The sequence below is a fragment of the Rousettus aegyptiacus genome, unplaced genomic scaffold (genome assembly GCF_014176215.1).
Source record: "Rousettus aegyptiacus isolate mRouAeg1 unplaced genomic scaffold, mRouAeg1.p scaffold_m13_p_2, whole genome shotgun sequence".
Lineage (NCBI taxonomy): Eukaryota > Metazoa > Chordata > Mammalia > Chiroptera > Pteropodidae > Rousettus > Rousettus aegyptiacus.
The window spans coordinates 54,348,284-54,368,372 of NW_023416295.1; the positions used below are offsets into that span (position 1 = coordinate 54,348,284).

The window sequence follows — 20,089 nt, forward strand, 5'->3', positions numbered from 1 at the left end:
ATCTTTAAAAAATATTAAATACTTGATTATTGCCTGTGCTCCAAGATGTATGAAATTAAATAATATTTTTCCCCAAAAACTAAATAGAAATTTTATGAAAAAAAGTAATAATATATAGACCATTCAGACTTCATAGTTGCTATATTTGAACATTAAATTTGGCACTGAATTTCTTGACAGCTTAAAGAAAATGTAGATAGGGCTAGTTAAAATGGATAAAACATCTGTTTCTCAGAAGAAGCAAAGCTCTCCCTAGTATTTAAAAAACAAAAGATATTTATTTTATGGGTCTTTACCCAGAAGGTCTTTGGAGATAGATATATGACTAACTCTGGTCAGATACCACCCAATAGCAAACCTCGTAAGAGAGCTCAGTTTTTATAGGGTCCATTGATGAAAGCAATCAACAAGAGTTAAAAACCAACTGATTGTTTTTTTTTTTTTCCAAGAAGAAAACTGAGAATTTCTAGCAAGAGTATCTTTTCAAAAAGCTTCTTATTCTTATTTCTTTCAGTTGTATTTTTGCTGAATTAGGGACAGTTGGAAATTTTTTTATCTGGCCAGAATTTGAGATATAAGAATACTTAGTCATTGATTAGGAACCATATATATATATATATTTTTTAAATAAGAAATGCAAACCAAGAATATTGACCATTATCAAAGACAAGTATTGGTGAAGCTGTAGAGAAATTGGAACCCTTGTGACTGTTGGTGGGAAAGTAAAATGGTGCAGCTGCTGTGAAAAACAGTATGGAGCTTCTTCAAAGGACTGAAAATAGAACTATACATGATCCACCAATCTCACTTCTGGGTATTTATCCAAAATAATTAAAATCAAGATCTCAATGAGATATTTGCATTCTCATGTCCATTGCAGTATTATTCACAATAGCCAAAATGTGGAAAAAACTAAATATCCATCAACAGACAAATGGATAAAGAAAATATGGTCTATACATTAAATGGAATATTATTCATCCTTTAAAAAGAAGGAAGTCCTGCAATGAATGTAGGGCAACTTGAACTAAGATTAAGTTAATTATACTAAGTGAAATAAGCTAGTCACAGAAAGACAAATACCGTATAATTCTACTTACGAGATATCCAAAATAATCCAACTCAGAGAGAGAACAGAATGATGGTTGCCAAGGGTTGGGGGTAGAGGGAAATGAAAAGACACTATTTGGTGGGTGTAAAGTTTCAGTTATGCAAGATGAAAAGTTTTAGAGATCCGCCGTATGACATTACGCCTGTAGTTAATGTATTGTACACTTAAATATTTTTAAGAGGGTAGCTCTCATATTAAATGTTCTTACTATAATTTGAAAAAGGACTAATATATCAGTATTAATCCTGAATGGTCACTCAGAGTTTGTCTGTAAGAGTTGCACATTAAGTCACAGATCCAAGATGCACGGCCTGTTAGATGAAATAGGATGTCTGAACTCCCACAGCAATTTTATAGTTACTGTTTATATGTCTATCTCCATTATTGAATTTTGAGCTTCTTACGGATGGGACCATTTTTTAGTCACAGTGTATCACCTGGCACATATAGTGCAAAGATTGTTATAGCTCTTCCATCAGCACATTTTATGGGACTTTTTTCTATTTTTTCAATCTTAAAAATGATATTGTTTTAAGACAATATTGACAAAAACATTTTGAAAGAAGGATTTGTTCATACTGCCTATTATTTTCAGAAAGTGACAAAATCAAATACAGAAGTAAGGGGTTCATTGTATGTTATTGATTATTTCAGTTTGAGCCAAAATTTCAACTATTATGCATTTGGATTAGATCTGTTATTGTACTCCTGTGCTAGGACAACAAGAAATTCTTAGAAAAATGGGTCTTAGAAGATTGAACAAGATTCCATCACACAATAGATAGAATGTTCAATGAAGACTTGAAAATATTTGGGTATAATTTTCTAAAATCCATGTATCTCTTTAAGAATCTATATTTATATTTATACCAATTATAATGTAAATGAAAGCTCTGAAAAAAATTACCTTGTTTGGATTTTTTTTTTCCCAAAAGTGTTAGCTCCACAATACTTCCTTCAGCAATTTATCTAGGACAACAAATTTGCAAAGGGAAAATGTAAATTTTTAAAAGACTCAGGGCCAATGATTTTTATTTTCCTTTTAAAATACTGTTTCTAAAAAGGAAGTTCATACTATGGAAAATGGTATATATTCTATAAATGGTATCTATATCTGTATATAATGTATATGTAACACAAGGGGACAAAGCTTTCTACCTATGTTTTCATTTACTAAAAGCAGATAAATGTATTTTTTTAAAGGTTGCTAGAACTCACATTATAAATAGTATTATTATAATTAGTCACAGTTTTCTTTATAAAGTAGGAAAAAAAGATTAGAATTAGTGTCTCTTTTAATTCAGAAATGAGTCACTATAGACAGCTAATGCAACAATTCAAACTTCTACGCATAATGTTAAACACTTAATTTCCATAAATTAATACTGTCTCCCTCTAACCTTTGCTAAATGTCCAGAGATGTAATTTGCCCTGCACATCTAGGTAACAGCCTTAGGGTAATTAGGCTCTGTTTGCTTCTGGTGCACATGGCTCTCCTAAGGATGTTCCGTGGGTCAGAACTACCTACTGTGTGCTCTTATATTTGAAGATCTTCATTGACAGCCTCATCCTTGTACTTTTAATATTTATGGCACAGATCAGGGATGTGTGAAAAATGGCCCAGAATCCAAAGATTCCTTCAGTTCTTGATAAGGTTTCATTTGAATGCCTTTGTGTCTGCTCTGCTATAGCTCTTGTCCAACCCATCCTTGTTTTCACTTCCAGCCCATTAAACTTATTTCTAATAAGCATTTGTCTTTTGAAGATATGTTAGTTCTTCATTCTTATGAATGCTTTTGTTTTCTGCTGAATAATATTAGACTTTTCTATTCAAATAAGAAATGTTAAGTTCCTGGTAACTGCTAATGGATCCGTTCTCTTTGGTAACTTGTGTATTTTTCAGCAAGCATCACCAACACCATAATCTAGGGTACTAAATAGATAAATATTGACTTTTATCAAATATTGTTGGCTTGACAGAGCATTCTGTTGGAAAGATTTCTGAGACCAAATTCAAATTTATAGTGAAAGACTGTGGTTATTGGTGGCCACAGGCTGTGAGTGATTCGGGTTTATCAAACTTTTGTAGTTCCAGTAGATGAGAATTTCCTACATTATGCCTTATAATTATGTACTTGCTGTATTGCCTCACTATCCTTCAACTTGGTGACTAGATGAGTATTGTATCCTAAATTTGTATGTATTCTTGTGGCAGGTCTCTCAGAGCTTCACACAGAGAAAACTACATATATAATTAGAATAAACAAGCCAGGTCAGAGAAGGAGACGTTCATGTTGCAACTTTACATTGAAGTGATTCAAAATTTAAAACTAAAGCATGATTAAGCAAAAACAGGTTTTCAAAAAAGTTTTAAGTGATGACTAACAAACAAACATGAACATAGCTTATTTTATTGAAGCTCCAGTTCTCCTACAGACACCCTGCAGTTACTCATCATAGGAACTGTGGCTTGTGAAATGTTCACATATGCAGTATGCTAAACACAATACAAACTATACTATACAAAGCTGTTAACACTAGGGAACCACAGGTAGTACCTGTCCTCAGCAATGTTTTCCTGATAATAAGAGCTGCAAAATACTATCATGTATTTTACATTGTCTAATTTAAACTGGGTAGTATACGACTATAGATCAGTTGTATTACCTGGATTGCTTGAGGAATAAACCTCTTAACTTACTATCATTAGGAAGTATTTGACCCCACTAAGCTCACCTGAGGCAGATGGGTGAACATCTCACTGCACAAAAAATATTGCAATCTCAATGGATTCTGGCTAACTCAATATCTATAGGCAGTTCTCTTTGTCAAACAGTGCTGGCTTGCTGCCTATTATGTGCTGGGCTGTATCTTGACACCTTACGTTATAGGTCATATATTATCACATTTGATCCTCTTACTGTTGTAGTCTAGGTTCCTTATAATTGTCTCTGACCTCTTCTTTCCTGTTTTTCTCTCTCCCCCTTTACCACCAAACTCTCCTGAATGTATGAAGTTTTGAACAATTTGATTCCAATTTATCCCCTACATTTTGTAATGATGAGATTTTAAAAGAAAGTGATTGTATTATCTAATTATTGAACCATATAGCATTAAACCATTGATAATATGCAAGGCAAACCTTAATCTACAACTAATTAATGAGTCTTTTTGTATCATGGAATGAGTCAACTGTTCACGAATATAGATTTTGTGGTTACTTATTCATTTTAATGATCTTAAAAACTAAAGCATGTTCTTAATTACTAACTAGGCAAAATAGTTAAGAGTGCAATGAATAGCTTAAAAATTAAAAAAAGAAACATAGTTTGATTTTACTAACTCTAATATGTAGACTCAAGGTCATGAGTCAGAATTTTTAAAACTGCAGGATATAAAATTAATGTGTTTCTATGCATATTAATAAGGTCTTTTTTCCATGTCAAATTCTTCTAGGACATAAACCATATTATAAAAGTTAGGCTTTTTTGGAAGGCACTATCTTGTATTAATAATAGGAACACATAAAAGGTACAATAAAATTGGTTTGGTAAGCCTAATTAGTAGGAAAACCAGGCAATTCATTCAAGTAAACCTGTCTGAGCTCTCTTCTCATATCAACGATAGAAGTAGACTTGAGAATATAAGTGTATTAAAGAACATATTTATTAGAGAAAAGGAGACTGAGTAAATCATAAGGATAGTAGTTGTTAAAAACTTGTGAAGGTTATTCTAGCAGTCGATGTCTGAGTACTGCAGCAAATACACATAAAGAAAATCACTGCTCTAATATTTTCTCTTATGTTTCTCAGAATCTTTTTCTAGTCCAGCACTGAGTGGAATTGTGTTTTAAGAAGAGGAAGGTGGTGCTACCTACAGTGTACATGTTGCTTATGGGCAAGAATAGGGAGTGATTTTGCATGCATAGACATTAGGTATATGATATGTCTGAATTAGTCCCTGGCACAAAACTAATCAAATCCATCTATCCTTCTCCTCCTCTTTCTCTCTTTCTTCCTTTTTTTTTTCTGTCTTTCTGCTAGTTATCTATTCATCCATCTATCTTTATTTCTTTATTTTACCATAGAATTTCTATCTGATGTGAAGACTAATTTTTTTTAATTTCTGAAAATATTTCTGCAAAAACCTGAGAAGAAAAACAAGTAATTTTAAAAATTAATTTATCTTTAAAATTTAAACATCTAGATAATTCTCAAAATTAACATGCTTCTTGTTTTATAAATTTAAGTACACTCATGTTGAACAGTAGCTTATATTCAGAACATTTGTTTAAAATGAAAACATAATTTAAAAATATTTATTGTAAGTAAACTTAAATTTGAAAGCATTTTTAAAGACATCATAACAATATTTATTCACACTCTAAAATCAGGTGGGTTTTTAAATGTTTTTTCTTTAATACAAGCATGAGGGCTCTGAAGTCACACTCTGAGGGTCCAAATCCTGGCTTGTAACTTCTTTATTTGTGCCCTAGGACAGGTGACTTAGCTCTGTGACTGTTGCCTTATCTATAGAATGGGGTAATTATACCTACTTAATGGAGTAGTAGTGAGGAGGGGTTGATATATGTCAAGTTCCTAGAACAGTGCTCAGCACATAGTAAGTACATTGTGAATGTTTGCTTGTATTACTTGTTTTAATAGAGGTTTTTTAAAACCATTAAAAGGGGAGTTTATTACATAATTAGAAAATTAATAGTCCAATGAAAGTGATGCAGTCACAATTAAGAGCTCATTCTCAGAGAGTTCAAAGTAGAACTGGTCTCAGACTCTTTCCTGAGAAAGTTATTCTAAAAAACCCGAACAATCCAAAAAACTAACATGCAAAAACAACAAAAATCCCATTCACTTATCACCCATACAAAATCAAAACAAAAACAAAACTACACATGCACCCTGAATAGGAAGTAGTAATGAAAGCCAGAAAAAAAATATTAATGCATAAAGTCTTCCTTTTTAACTCACTCACTTGAATGTCTAAAGCAGGTTCTATTTAAGTGACTTCAAAAAAACTCTAATTAAGTCAGGATCTCTAACTAATAGCAAATTATGATCATGAATCAATAAATCAGTGAAATGTTGAAAAAGGTTTGATTGTGATATACTAGGTGGTGGTAATATACTAAAAATCACCATCCATACTAAGCAAGAACTATAATGATAAAAAAAGAAGTTAATGGAAAATTAAAGGTTTTATTAAAATGTTATTTTTAAGACCATCAATCTTAAGAACAGACATTGCTAAATGGTATATTTATCTCTAGCTAAATATGATTCGTAACAGTTAAAAAGACTGATGTTTCTTGACTCATGCTGTTTTATGACGAGTTAATATTTTCTTTCAAAGGTGAAGTATGTGTATAGATGACAAGATTTTAGGTGGATTTTGACGAATACTTAGGAAGTAGTACAGACTCTTTATGCAGCAGGTCTGCCCTTATTAGCCCATGTCAGCTGTTACTGGGAGATTGAGAGCACCAGTTGAAAGAGATCTAGGAAACTATGACACCCTCCAAACAACCTCACCACTTCCCCCTGTGCCCCATTCCTCTCCTTGTGGGCTAATCATAATGGCATGGTGATTAATCAGCAATTAAAAACCATAGTACTCCACTGGTGCAGACTTGACCGTATTCTAAATTAAAAGCTTCTGAAATATTGCTGTGGGTAACATAGAACAATTTTGTCAAATACTTCTTTTTCCCTTAATTCGTTGCTGAAATTATCCATAACAGTACTGCATCCCAACTTGTGCTTCCTTCTGAGATTTTTAGGAAAGGAAAGGAATCTAATGTTTATTGAATATCTGACTATATTTGACCCTCACTGCAATCCTGGGAAAAGGTGATCTGGCTGCTATTTTTGTGGATGAGGACAATGAAGCTCAGAGAGTCATTTGCCTGATATTGCCAAGTTTCCAAGGGAGAGGTAAAGTCCTCTGGCTTTAGCTCTTTCCAATATTTGGTGGAATTAGAAAGAAAACTTAAATAAAATTTAGCATAAAGCCACTCAATTAGAAATTAATTTTCAGTGTTCCTGTCAGTGACTGTATAATTGATGACAGTAGAATTAACACATCCCTGGTAAGGGTTAAATAATAAATAAAATATTGGGCTTGGTATTATTACTTCCATACTAATATTATAGGCATTGAAGAAAGGAATGCTAATTTGAAGTCACTATGCCAGAGTCCACACAGTAGCTCTGCCACTTACTAATGCTAAGAATATGGGCAAACTTTTTTAACTCTGGAGCCTCTCTATATTCTGTAAAATCAGCATCCAGAATGGTTAGGAGGATTAAATAACACAATGTAATAAAGGATCTCAAATAGATACTAGAGATTCTCAATAAATCGTTCATTTGGATCAGTAGTATTGAGTAACGTCTTTTTTTTTAATTTTTAATTTGCTGAAGATTTCTATTGCTCTTCTATAAGCAGTCTGCATTTCACAAATGAAAATAGATTACAGAAACAGTGTAAATTCAGATTAAACTGGACTTTTGCCTGAATAAAAATGAAGAGAATGCTTCACAACATGCCTCACCACCCCCCCCCCAAGGGATATCTACAAATTTTTACTCAGACATACCAGCTATTAGCTCTTTGAGCTGCAACTAGAATGCACTCAATGCATTTAGAAAGGAGAAGCTCTGAAGTCTGGAATCACTAATGAATAAATCAGACATTCATTTACATTTCAAACTGAAACAGGCAGAAAGATTCTCTTTAATGTTGATATCTTATGTTCGAAGTGATATTAAAGTACAGAAACTTTGCTGAGTTTTAATGACAATACTCTTTTTTATTCATCATTTTAGAGATGTCATCTTTATGGGATACAGCCAAAAGAAATGGTAAAATAAATTTAAAAGAGAAGATTTATTCAATCTAGTTTCACATTTTTCCTTTAGAGTGTGTGTTGAGGCATCAGCCTGGCAATTACATCTCTGTCAACATCTGCTCTCATTTTCCAAATTGACAGCTTTCGGAAGCAGAAGTTGGGATTAGATGTTATTCTTAAACCTTGGATCAGTCTATAAAAGCACATTTTTTTTTCTGCTGCAGAAAAGCCTTCCTGAAACATCTCAAAACATTGGCCTGAGCCAACCATGTCCTGCAAAGAACTTAAGTTTATTTTATAATTTCTATAACTTGTCAATATTTGCTGAGTTTACCAAATATTGAAGCAAAAGTACAGTTTTCTGTAAATGGACTAGATCAGGCAAATCTAGCCACTGGAGCAGAGTCACTAATGATTGTTATGGGATAAAAAATTTATTGTACAAATTAGACATTGCACAATTATGGAAGTAGTCATGCAAGTAAGTGAAGGTCAGAAATGATAGTTGAATCATCAGAGAAGCAATCAAACTGAGAAACCAAAAACTTCCAGCTACCGGGTTGAACTGCCAAAGGGAAGCTTATATAGGAGTCTGCAGGCAACTGTTGCCTCTGATAAGTTATCACCATTATGGTTCTACAGTGATGTGCCTGGTGGTGGCCCTGGCCATTGTTGAATAACAGGGTCGGCAGCCAGGAGGATGGTGGGTGCAGAGTGGAGAAGAGTTAGGATGGGCTAGAACACACCAGGTATCTCTGCACTTGTCTATCACAGCATCTAAAGATGATAACCCTCACTGAGTCAGGACGTCTGGACTGTTCCACTTTCAGCTTGCAAACCTTACCTGTGTTCCCATTTTAATCAATTGTATTTGGCAATCATACAGGAAGAGTTTTGGGAAACAGTTTCCAGCTTAACCAGATACATAGCGCAAACCACCACATGCTCCATAATTCATGCTGTGAATGCCCATTCCATTGCTGGCCTTGGTCAGGGTCTTTCAGTTTTCTTTTGAAGCTATTTGTCTTTATTCTGTTGAATAATTTAATAGAAATGGAATCACTCATAATCATTGCTTTTCTTACTATTTGGATGTTCTCTTCATAAACCTCTCAAGGCTTTCTGTTTTGTTTGTTTATTTGTTTGTTTGTTTGTTTGTTTTTCCACAGTACTGAAGCCAAAATCCTTACAATGACCTAAAAGATTTTAAAGATTGGACTCCCAATATCCTCTCTGATCTTATCTTCCAGCCTTCTATCTCCCCTTTTCTTCAGTTCTAACCACCTTGACTCCCTCTCGTATCTTTGAAAATGTCAGATATACTCCTACCTTAGTGCCTGTGCATTTGCTGTTCCAAGAATGCTTTTTTTTTTTTTTTTTGAAATATCCACATGACCATTCTATCACCACTTTCTGGTTTTTCTCCCAATACCAACTTCTCAAAATAAATAAATAAATAAATAGCCTTTTGTAATTATTTTATTTAAAGTTGTACTAATGACTCCCTATTTATCTTTCCTGATTTATTTGTCTCTATTATACTTTTCATTAACTAACAGACTGTTTATGTATTTTGTGTGTTATCTTTTCTCCAACACTAAAATGTAAGTCCCATGAGGGCAGGGACTTTTATGTGTTTTATTTACTACTATTCACTGGCATGTGATGGGTAGTAACCTTACAAATACTTGTTGAATCTAATCAATGAAAGGATTCACAAAATTGTTTGGTCTATCCATAAGAGTTTGTTTTTTCTTTTTTTATTGCCCATAGCATCTGGTCTTCCTAGGTGGTCTCCCATTCAAGTACTAACCAGGCCCAAACCTGCTTAGCTTCTGAGATTAGACAAGATCAAGCATGTTCAGAGTGTCATGGCCATAGACTCTTTGTAAGACTTTTGCAAGGGTTTTGTGTCGTGAATGTAAGCAATAATTTTAAATGCCATATTTCAAAGTAACACCAGAAAAATCGAAATTCCAGTTAGTTTTAATGTTGAGTTTCGCCTCACTGATGATGAAACTCGCAACATGAGTGTTGACTTTATCTAGCTGTCTAAATTTCTACCTTTCCAGGGTTTTGAAACAGCCAATCACGAAAGGAAATTGTCTCTGCCCTGATAAAACATTTGCTGTCCTCTCAAAGCCCTGAATTAGTCACTTTTTAACTAGGTCCCATTGAGATCTTAAAGACTTTAGCTGAGTGATTCAAGGGAAGGACAGTTAAAAACTAAGTGTCTAGATTTGCCTGTTGATTTCTTACATTTGACTTATTTTTGTTGTTCCTTATCAAAATAAATTAATAAACACATAGTTTAGCTTTGTATTTTTCATCCCCTTGGATATATTTATACCACATGTACTCTTGATATACTTATCGACCATTTACCAGAAGGTTTTTGTTAAAACTCACAATTGCAACAGAGGGAAGGGGAAAACAGACATATACCTTGAGGAAATGGAGGCAATTGAGAGGGGAAGAGGAAGATGGTTTAAAAGGATGCTTAAGTATATTGAGTACGAGATATCTGAGGTGTAATTAACTAAGATGTAGATAGAAAGGAAAGAGGAAACCAGTGATACTGGATGGTGCAGAATTTCTCTGAGAAGGAAAAAGATCTTGGGGGCGCATGTTAGTTCAGACATTTTTCTGCCACTAGGTGGCATCATCAACCCAAGACAGTTTGGATGCTATAAGTTGGTACGGGTATACTATGGGTTAGTAGATTAGTGGAGGAAGGATAAAAATAAAATGGCCTTTGGATTAAGAAGTGGAAAACAGTATATGATCAATTGTTCAAAAGCTACTATAGCAACAAATTCACATGTAACAACTCAGTTCTTATATGGATAGCGCTTTTGAGGAAAAACTCATTTAAGCCTTGCTAAAAAGATGTTAAATTTCATGTTGTGGCATTTGAAAAAATATTTTATTTGTTAATTTTGTCAGCAAAATAAAACAAAGTGAATTATATGTTAAAGCAGAATTGATATAAGTAATGAAGTTGGCAACAGAGTTTTTAAGTTGCACTAGAATTTAATTGCATGACCTAGGAAGCTTAACCCTCTAGAAAAAAAAAAGGCTTCTCTCTGATAAGATATCAAGCTCATTGAGTCAATAATTGACCAAGTAGTAAATGTACATATTTATATGGATAAATTTTCTATAATAGACACATGAGTCATACTTATCTCAAAATATCATGTTAAGTAGTGATGTCCAATAGCATATATATTATTTTAAAATGTGTTATCTAAAATATCAGTTTTACATGATGTAAATAAATGCAATTTTATCTCATTATTCTCTATCAACTTCATTTACATTATTAAAATGTTGAAAGAAGTATTTTAGATTATGTTTTAAAATATATTTTATATCCATTTTATATAGCGCAGAACCTTGTGAAGTTATATATTTAAGAATATTTTTTGATTACTCTGTGTCAAGTTCAGTGCATTCAGTGATAACAAGATGATGAAAAAATATACACAGTCCCAACTCTCATAATGTAAGATTATAAAAAAGTAAAGGAGTTGGAATTACATCTGACTGGAATCTCTAACATGTTGCTTGCTGATTTTGTAACACTGAAAAATTCATTAGCTTCTTTAATTCTTTATTCAAAAATTGTGGAGAAGCTCCCTTGTGTCCACTACAGTTTAAGGTGCTGGGCAAACAGGACTGAATAAAACAGATAAAAATCTTTGACCTTAAGGAACTTACATATCACTTTCTTCATTAGATAGATAACATAATAACAATCTTATTGCAATAGAGATTGAATGAATACAATAAACATATAGAGTACTGAGATCAGTTCTCAGAAACAAACTGGCTCCCAATAAAGAGCAATTCTCTTTGATTTATGGATTTTTAGGTATTTGTTTTCTACAAAGCCATCTTTTGTAGAAAGGGAAGGTCTCTCTATCCTGTCTTCGTATTCTCTGTGGAAACTGAATCAAAGTTTATCAAACTGTTATTATTTTTATTTTGAGAAGTAAGAAATAACACTAGAAAATTAGACAAGAAACAAAACCTGTCCGACAAATTAAAGAGTCTAAATTCTGTTCTGTAAGCAGTGAGGAACCACTGAAGAGTTTTGATCCAGGATCTTAGGAGTTCAGATGTGCAGTTTAGAAAAAAATAACTGCCAGCAATTAAATCTAGAGAGAAAAGGGAGGAGGCTGGGAAGAAAGGGGAGGACTAACATTTATTTCCTCCTGCAATGTACATGTAGCAACGTTATTTTGTATTTTACATAACAGTTTATTTCAGTCTTCAAAATAACAATAATATCAATGTACTCATTTACAGTTGGAAAGACCTAAAATCAAAGGTGTAAAATATATTACTCAAGGTCAAACAGCCAATACAGTTAATAAGCTGGTATGTGAACCCAGTTCTAACTGTAAAACTCACGTCTCTCCAACATTAATGGTAGCAAAAGAAGGAAGATTGCAGGATGTGGTCTGGAGGAGTGGGGGTCAGGATAAAAATGGACATTTTGTGTACATAAATCTTTCATGAAATTTCACCCTGAAATAAAAGCTATGGAGTAGCGGCAATAAGCTATCTGATTTGCAGAGTTAAATGTTTCATTAACAACTTTTATTTTATGAATTAATGTATAAATGACCTTGAAAAACCAATGAAAGTTCTTATTTTTATGTTATTCTACACCAGGGATTCATAAACTAGCCTGTGGGCTAAATTCAGCCTACCCTCTGTTTTTCTAAGTAAAATTTTATTGGAACATGACCACACTCCCTTATGTGAGTCTGTGGCTCACATTTACGTGCTATCTGTGGCTGCTTTTGCACCACCTTGACTGAATTAAAAGGTTACATTAGAGACTGTGTAGCCCATACCACCTAAAATATTTCCTATCCAGCCCTTTAAAGGAAACAGTTTACCTACCCCTTCTTGTTTTATAAGGAAAAAAAGAGAGCTGTTGAAAGTTTTTAGCAAAATTAAGTGGATTGTGTGGAACATATAATATGGTATATGTGTAAACAAGATTAACAGGGTGAATTTTTAGGGAATTATGCTGCTGTTGCAGGAAATAAGTAATGGGAACCTCACCAAAGTGGGAATAGACAGGGAAGGATAGATGTGGATCTGGGAACTGAAGGAACATTGGGGTTGTGGGAGAACATCAAGGGTTGATCCAAAGGACCTGGGTGAATAAGTGAGGAAGGAGGAAGTCAAGAAAGTAAATGAGTATGGGAGAAGATGGAAAAACTTATTTTAGAACTGTGTTATATGTTAAATGTGGCATAGTGAAAGAATGTAGACTTTAGATTTGAAAGACCTGGGTTTGAGTCCCAGCTCTCCTAATTGCATACGTGAGACATTGATAAAATACCCTTTTCTTGCCTGTTTACTTATCTGTAAAATAAAGATAATGATGTCTGCCCTCAAGAGTTTTGGTGAAGTCAAAGTGATATGCTACCTCCTTAAAACTGTGCTTGTAACAGAATAGGTAATTGTACTATAATAAGCTATTGTTATTATTGTCCATAAAGTTATTATATTTTAAAATACAATAGAGATTGGGATATTATTTTAAGCATTATATGGCATCAAAGTAGATTTCATTTTTATTGGTGTCAAAAGTGAAACTTTAGCTTGATTTAGGACTACTTCTTATTATAATTCCATCATCTTTCTTTATACTTCCTTAATGCATAGTCAGGCAATTTGTCATGAACGTGCCCAAGTAGGAAACTTTCTAAAGTAACATCAATTTCCTCGGCATTGAAGAATAAATTAAAATGATTCATTAGCATTACAGAATTATTTCCTGTAATTGGTATAATTTTAATGGAATTATCAGATGTGATCAGATTAATCTCTTCTAAAAATTTAGTATTCTAAATTCACACTTATTTTTATTTTTAATAAATGCTTCAACTTCACTATTTCTTTTTCCACAACTATCCCAGTGCATAATTACTTGGGCATAGCTACCTACCTACTCACCCATAAATTCCTCCAGACAAACTTTTTTGCTATTTGCTGTTCTATTCCTTGTTAATCATTCTATATTGTTTCCCCATATTACGCATGAATCAAATACTAAAGTCAAAATGGAATAAAGAAAAACAACTTCTTTTTAATGTAAATGTCAATAAAGAGGTCTTACGCTTACATGAATGATCATACAGTTTTACAACTTGTGACATATCTCACACACACACACACACACACACACACACACACACACACACACATCCTAAAGCATAAATCAGTCTTGGCTATTAAATGTTTAGAAAGTAAAAAATAATATGTTTTCCTTCTACCTCATTTAGAAACTAATTGAGAATTAGATGCATGAGTCCAATAGCTGGGTCAGCTTTACTATTGATGAAAACTAGGGTTGGAAAGTTTGGCTTAAATCCAAGTAAATGGACCTTATGATACATTAGTCTCCCCTAATCCACTGGAGATGTGTTCTAAGACACCCAGTGGATGCCTGTGTAGTACCAAAACCTATATAAATACTATATTTTTTCCTATGCATACATACCTATGATAAAGTTTAATTTATAAATTAGGCACAGTAAGAAATTAATGATAATAACTAATAATAGAACAATTATAACAATGTACTTATAAAAATAATTGCAACAATAATAAAAGTTATGTGAATGTGGTCTCTCACCAATAACTGATCTAACAACTGAGATGGCTACTAAATGACTAATGGGTGGTGATTATGCTGGACAAAGAAGTGAGTTAGATCCTGAGTGAGATGGGGCGTGATGCCATGAGATTTCATTGCACTACTCAGAACAACATGCAATTTAAAACTTACGAATTCTTTGTTTTTGAAAATTTACTTTTAATGTTTTTGGACTGCAGTTGACAGTGGGTAACTGAAGCTATAGAAAGCTAAACTATGGATAAAGGTGACAACTGTACTTCTTGTTAAATTGAACTTTAAGCATCGCCACTTCAGAGAGGAGTGAAAGTCCAAGTGTTAACCTAGCAAAAGTTTCTCCATGAAAACACTAAGAGTAGGGAGTAAATGTTTACCCATAACATCCGATTATTCTTACAACTCTTTCTTACAATTGGACATATGTAGATAGAAGAATAAAGCTAAATGTACCTAGGTTATTCTGAAGCAGAGGAATGCAGCAATATTTTTCTCAATCCGCTTTGATATCCTTTCCCTCAAAATCTTAGTTTTTTTCCAAACCTGTAACTGTGTCTCCTTTGATATGTATCCTCTTATGCTTCAAGTATTTTCAATTGTCCTGAATTCTGATGTTATACCACATCACTGCCATTGGTATTTATTTTATTGCTAATATTTTATCCCTTATGCAAACATGATTTAATTTACAGCATGATTTCACCTTGATGGGTACTCTATTGCTCACTGAACATTCACAGTCTTGCTGTACATACACACTGCTGCCTTTACTACATTTTATCTCTTTAAGCAATTGTCAGTGAGTTTAAGCTTAGGGCTGAACTCGTTAAGTTTAAATCTTTCTTATTGTATACATCCAGTTTATATTAATGATTAATTTACCTAATACCAAAATGGATCATTATATAGGCCAAAATTATAGGTTTTTTTAAAAAAATTAACAAATAAGAATAACCAGTCTTAGAAAAATGGAACCTTTGTTTTAAAAGCTGCTTCAACTTAGTATTATATTCACTAGATAATGCAATCAATTTTAACTCAATTTATGGCAAGGGATTGAAGCTTCTTATGTATTTACAGCCACTCCTCAGCACTAACATCACCGCCTCAGCTCCAGCTCAGATCATCAGGGATTAGATTCTCATAGGACCACCCATCCCTGATGCCAGAAAGGTTGGACACTGACAATAAAGTACCTGGTACTGTCTTCTTTATAGCTCCTGTTGTGAATTTACTCAGAGCCATGTATTTTTACTCTGGTTAAGGTCTCAGCTCTGCTAGTGGCCTAAAGGCCATTGGTAAGTTGCTTCCCTTTACTAAGTCTGTCAGTTTTCATCTTTAGAAGATTAGAATGATACAAACCTGACAAGGTTGCTGGAGAATAAAATGAAATAATATAGTTAGTATATAGAGAGTATTTAGCATGGTGCTTAGCTTATATAAGATATGCTCAACACATATCGGTCTACTTAACTTCAATATTTGCTCTCCCAGTTTTAATGCCACTAGAAGACAATATTATACTGGTCATATTAGTGAATAGCGGAATGATTTCAGGAAGCTCTTGTATGATAAATCACTCAGCCTATATGTATGGAACCTGGGATAGTAAGTGGACACTGTATGCATTCCAACAATAGAGGATGGAGAATAGGGAAAGTGAGAGAGAAAAACAAACAAACAATAATTTCTGGAGGATTTAATATAGAAAAATTTTTGCAGAAAAACTGGTCCTATACCCATACTCTACTCAAACCAGGAAGTTATTTTATGTTTGTCTGTTGTGCATTGCTTTACTTAAAGCTCTTTGAGGAATGAGACACAAACTACACCTGATATATTAAGTAATATTGAGAGTGGAACAGTAGCATAACAGATATAAGGATATGAGAGTAAATACCATTGTTGTCAAAGATTATAAAGTACAGCCATACACCATGAGAGAGAAATTATTAAATCCTAAACTGAGCTTCTCTTTCTCTCTCTCTCTCTCTCTCTCTCTCTCTCTCTCTCTCTCTCTCTCTCTCTCCATCTTTCCTCTCTCTCTCCCCCACCACCATTTTTACTTGTACTTAGGGTGAAATGCCATCTTCAAATCTATATATTCTTTTAGTTCATCGCCCAAGGATAAGTCTTTTACTATTTTAATTACACTTCCCAGAGAGGAGCTGGTTTGGACCAGATTATGTGTATTAGCCAATGGATTGGTCTCCCTAGATGTGCAGTTGAGGAGTTTGGTTTGTGCTCATGTGATATCTATATTAAGCCTGTCCTCCAGAGGCTATAGGAACAAATTCATTAGGAAGGTATGTTTTCCAAGCACTTCATACAGGCTCTGGAATGTAGCACGTGCTCAATAAATGTATGCTAAATAAATTAATGATAACACTAATTGCATAGCTTATTTTAGTAAGAATCTCAGCTTTACTAATAATTGACAGTCAATGTGTCAACTATTTATCATTAGCTAAGTATTTATCATTTTGCACATTTTATGTGTTCGTTCTATAATCCTCACAACAGTCCTACTAGAAAATCAGTCACAGAGAGGTTAATTTGTCCAAGAAGACAAGTTACTGAGCTAGTAGAGAGCAGAACCGAGTCTATATTTACCTGGACACATGGGCTTAAGTATCCACACTCTTGACTCTGATTCTAAACTGTCTTTAATCTTGTGCTTTATTTCAGACAATATAAAGTAAGGCTTATTAACTTATACAACTACTGATATTTTAGTAGTTTTTAGTAGTTAAAAAAAATAAGAGAATGGAGTTCTATAGCAACAAATTAATAGATACCAAGGTCTGAGTGTCCTGGTACGCAATGCAAACAGATGGCTAGAAAGCAAAAAAGTTTTGTTCCTAAAAATCTGTTTTTTCCCTTTTCTCCTCTTTCCCTGGTTATACATATTTTCTTTTTTATTATTCCATCTTTTTTCTTTTAATATCTGTTTCAGTCTTATCCATATGATTATTCGGTGTGGTGGTTACTCTTGTTGTAGGAATCATTTCTACTCAATTTCTATTCCATAGCCTGAAACCACAGAATTTCAATGTTCTCTAAAAGGATAATGTGTGAGTGGAAAGGAAAATACAGTAGACAATAAGAGGAAAGCCTTTGTGTAATGAAGAACAAGTCCCAGTGATGATGTAATCTCAAAAATTCAAAACACTCTGTAAAATACAAAGACAATGAAATGAAATTAACAGTACAGTATAGTTCAAATTGAAATTAGACTCACTATTAATCAAATAAAAACAAACATATTTTTAAAACTAACCTAGTGCTATTTTTAAAATAGTAATATTCTCTGATGTAGAGGAGGCATAAAGTAGGAAAGGAGTGTATTTCTAGAGAAAAATATGATATGCATTAAGAACTTTAAAATATTCATTCATTATTCCTCACAAATTATATTCTAAGGACATTATTTCAAGGGTGGAATAAATTTGTGTACAATGCATTGTTACATTCATACAAATTAAGCCTAATGATAATTTAAATGTTCAACAATGAGGAAATCTTAGAGATCACATGTATAAAATAGTATACTACTATTGAAATGATGTTCACAAAAAATAATATTGTTAAATATCATTGAAGTGATGTTTATAAAAATTATTCTGAAGCTCTATATAAATGCAGATACATATTCATGAGCAAGAGGAGCCTCTAAATAAATATACTATCTCAGTATTTATCTCAGAGTGGTAGAATTATACATATTTTTAAAATATATTTTGTTATTCCAAATTTTCTACAATAAGCAAGTTAGTATGAGGATAATATCCTTCCACTGGGTTTGTGTTTAAAGTAGTATCCTTACTCTCTGTCTTCTCACTACGGATAAGCTTAGAGCATCCACTTGCTAATCTGTTTTGGGAAGAGGCTTACTCTTGGTATTTGGCTCCAAGTCTAACGGCTCTAAGTTAAAAGAACCTGAGACTGTCATCCTACATGTTGGATAAGAGTTGTAAAATAACAGCAAATACCACCAACTCAGATAAACCCTTTCCCAAAATGAAATTATTAGAGTAGGCAGCTGCTTAGGAAAAACCATGGCTTTTTTCCTTTCTATGTAGGGCAAAACCCAGGTAGTTCTCTGTTGCGTTTCTCTTTCCTGTGTGTCTTCTTTACTACTCATACAGAGCAGTTCACTTCTGACACTTCTGGTCTCCAAGTATATGGAGGTTTTTCCCCACAATAAGCAATTCTCTGTGACACCAGCAGAGTGCTCTACAATTTAATTCAGTTCTGACACCATCTACCCAGAGATTGTGTCAGATTCTACAGGTTAAGGGCTCAGTCCTGCGAGGCTGTTCCCCACACCCCTATATTCACTCTTAAGAAGCCAGTCACAAGCTCATGTTATCACTTCTGACCTACAGACTGTGCTTCTGACCAACAGGGTACAGACTGGACGTTCCAACGACCCACTCCCTGTGTTTGATTAATTTACTAGAACAGTTCACAGAACTCAGGGAAACAAATTTACTAATTTTTAAAAAAGATACGATAAAGGACACATTATAGATGAATGGCCTGATGAAGAGATACATAGGGCAAAGTCTGGGAAGGTCTTGAACACAGGAGCTTCTGTCCTATCCATTTGGACGTGTTCATCAACCTGGGAGTTCTCTGGACCTCTTACTGTTGGGCTTTTATGGAGGCTCCTTACAGGAATGAGCAATTAACATTGTTGCTAGTTCCTCTTTCCTCTCTGGAGGATGAGGGGTCGGGCTGAAAATTTCAAGCTTCTTCTAATCATGGCTTGGTCTGTGACCAGCTCCCATCCAGGAGCTATCTAGAAAAACCACCTCATTGAAACAAAGATGTTCCTAGTACTCTTATCATTTAGGAATTTATAAGGGTTTAGGAGCACCACATCGGGGATAGGGGGCAGAGACAAATATGTATTTTCTATTATCTCACAGCACATAGAAACAAATGTTTCAATCCAACTCCTCCCCTCTGCCCCTTTTCTGTTGAGGATCTCCCTATTTTTGATCCTTGTTTTGCTGATCATTATAAAAGCAAGTAATAAAATCAGTGTAATATAAGAGAATAAAAAGGGACAACACAAAAATTGACATGTTTAAAGTAAATTTAAAGGAAAGTGAATATAAAATAAAAATATTTTTAAAAAATGATTTAAAATGGGGGAGTTAAAAAGAAGAGTAGGAAGTTCCTCTTCTTTACCTAAAAGGCTGGCTGTACATTAATATTTTTAGATTTGTATTTCATGGTAAATTCCCTGAATTTCCTCTAAAAAAAGGAAATCACTAAGCCATGACATAGGAACTATGAAATTCACCTAAGTAGCACCTCGAATTATTTTTAACACAAATGATATATAACCAGAAAAAAATGCTTAGAAATATTAAAGTGTTGAAAATCAATTATCAGAGTATGTGGAAGCAGTTATAAACATTTTTTATATTTGTATTTTTTA

The 20,089-nt window shown here is 33.6% G+C and overlaps 1 protein-coding gene and 1 pseudogene across 6 annotated transcripts in view; one reads left to right on the plus strand and one right to left on the minus strand.

The window, feature by feature from the left end:
* The window catches only part of KCNH7 (potassium voltage-gated channel subfamily H member 7), a 405,071-nt gene that overhangs the window by 35,554 nt on the left and 349,428 nt on the right, over positions 1 to 20,089 (plus strand). The window lies entirely within an intron of this gene.
* LOC118614272 lies at positions 9,741 to 9,859 on the minus strand (annotated as a pseudogene).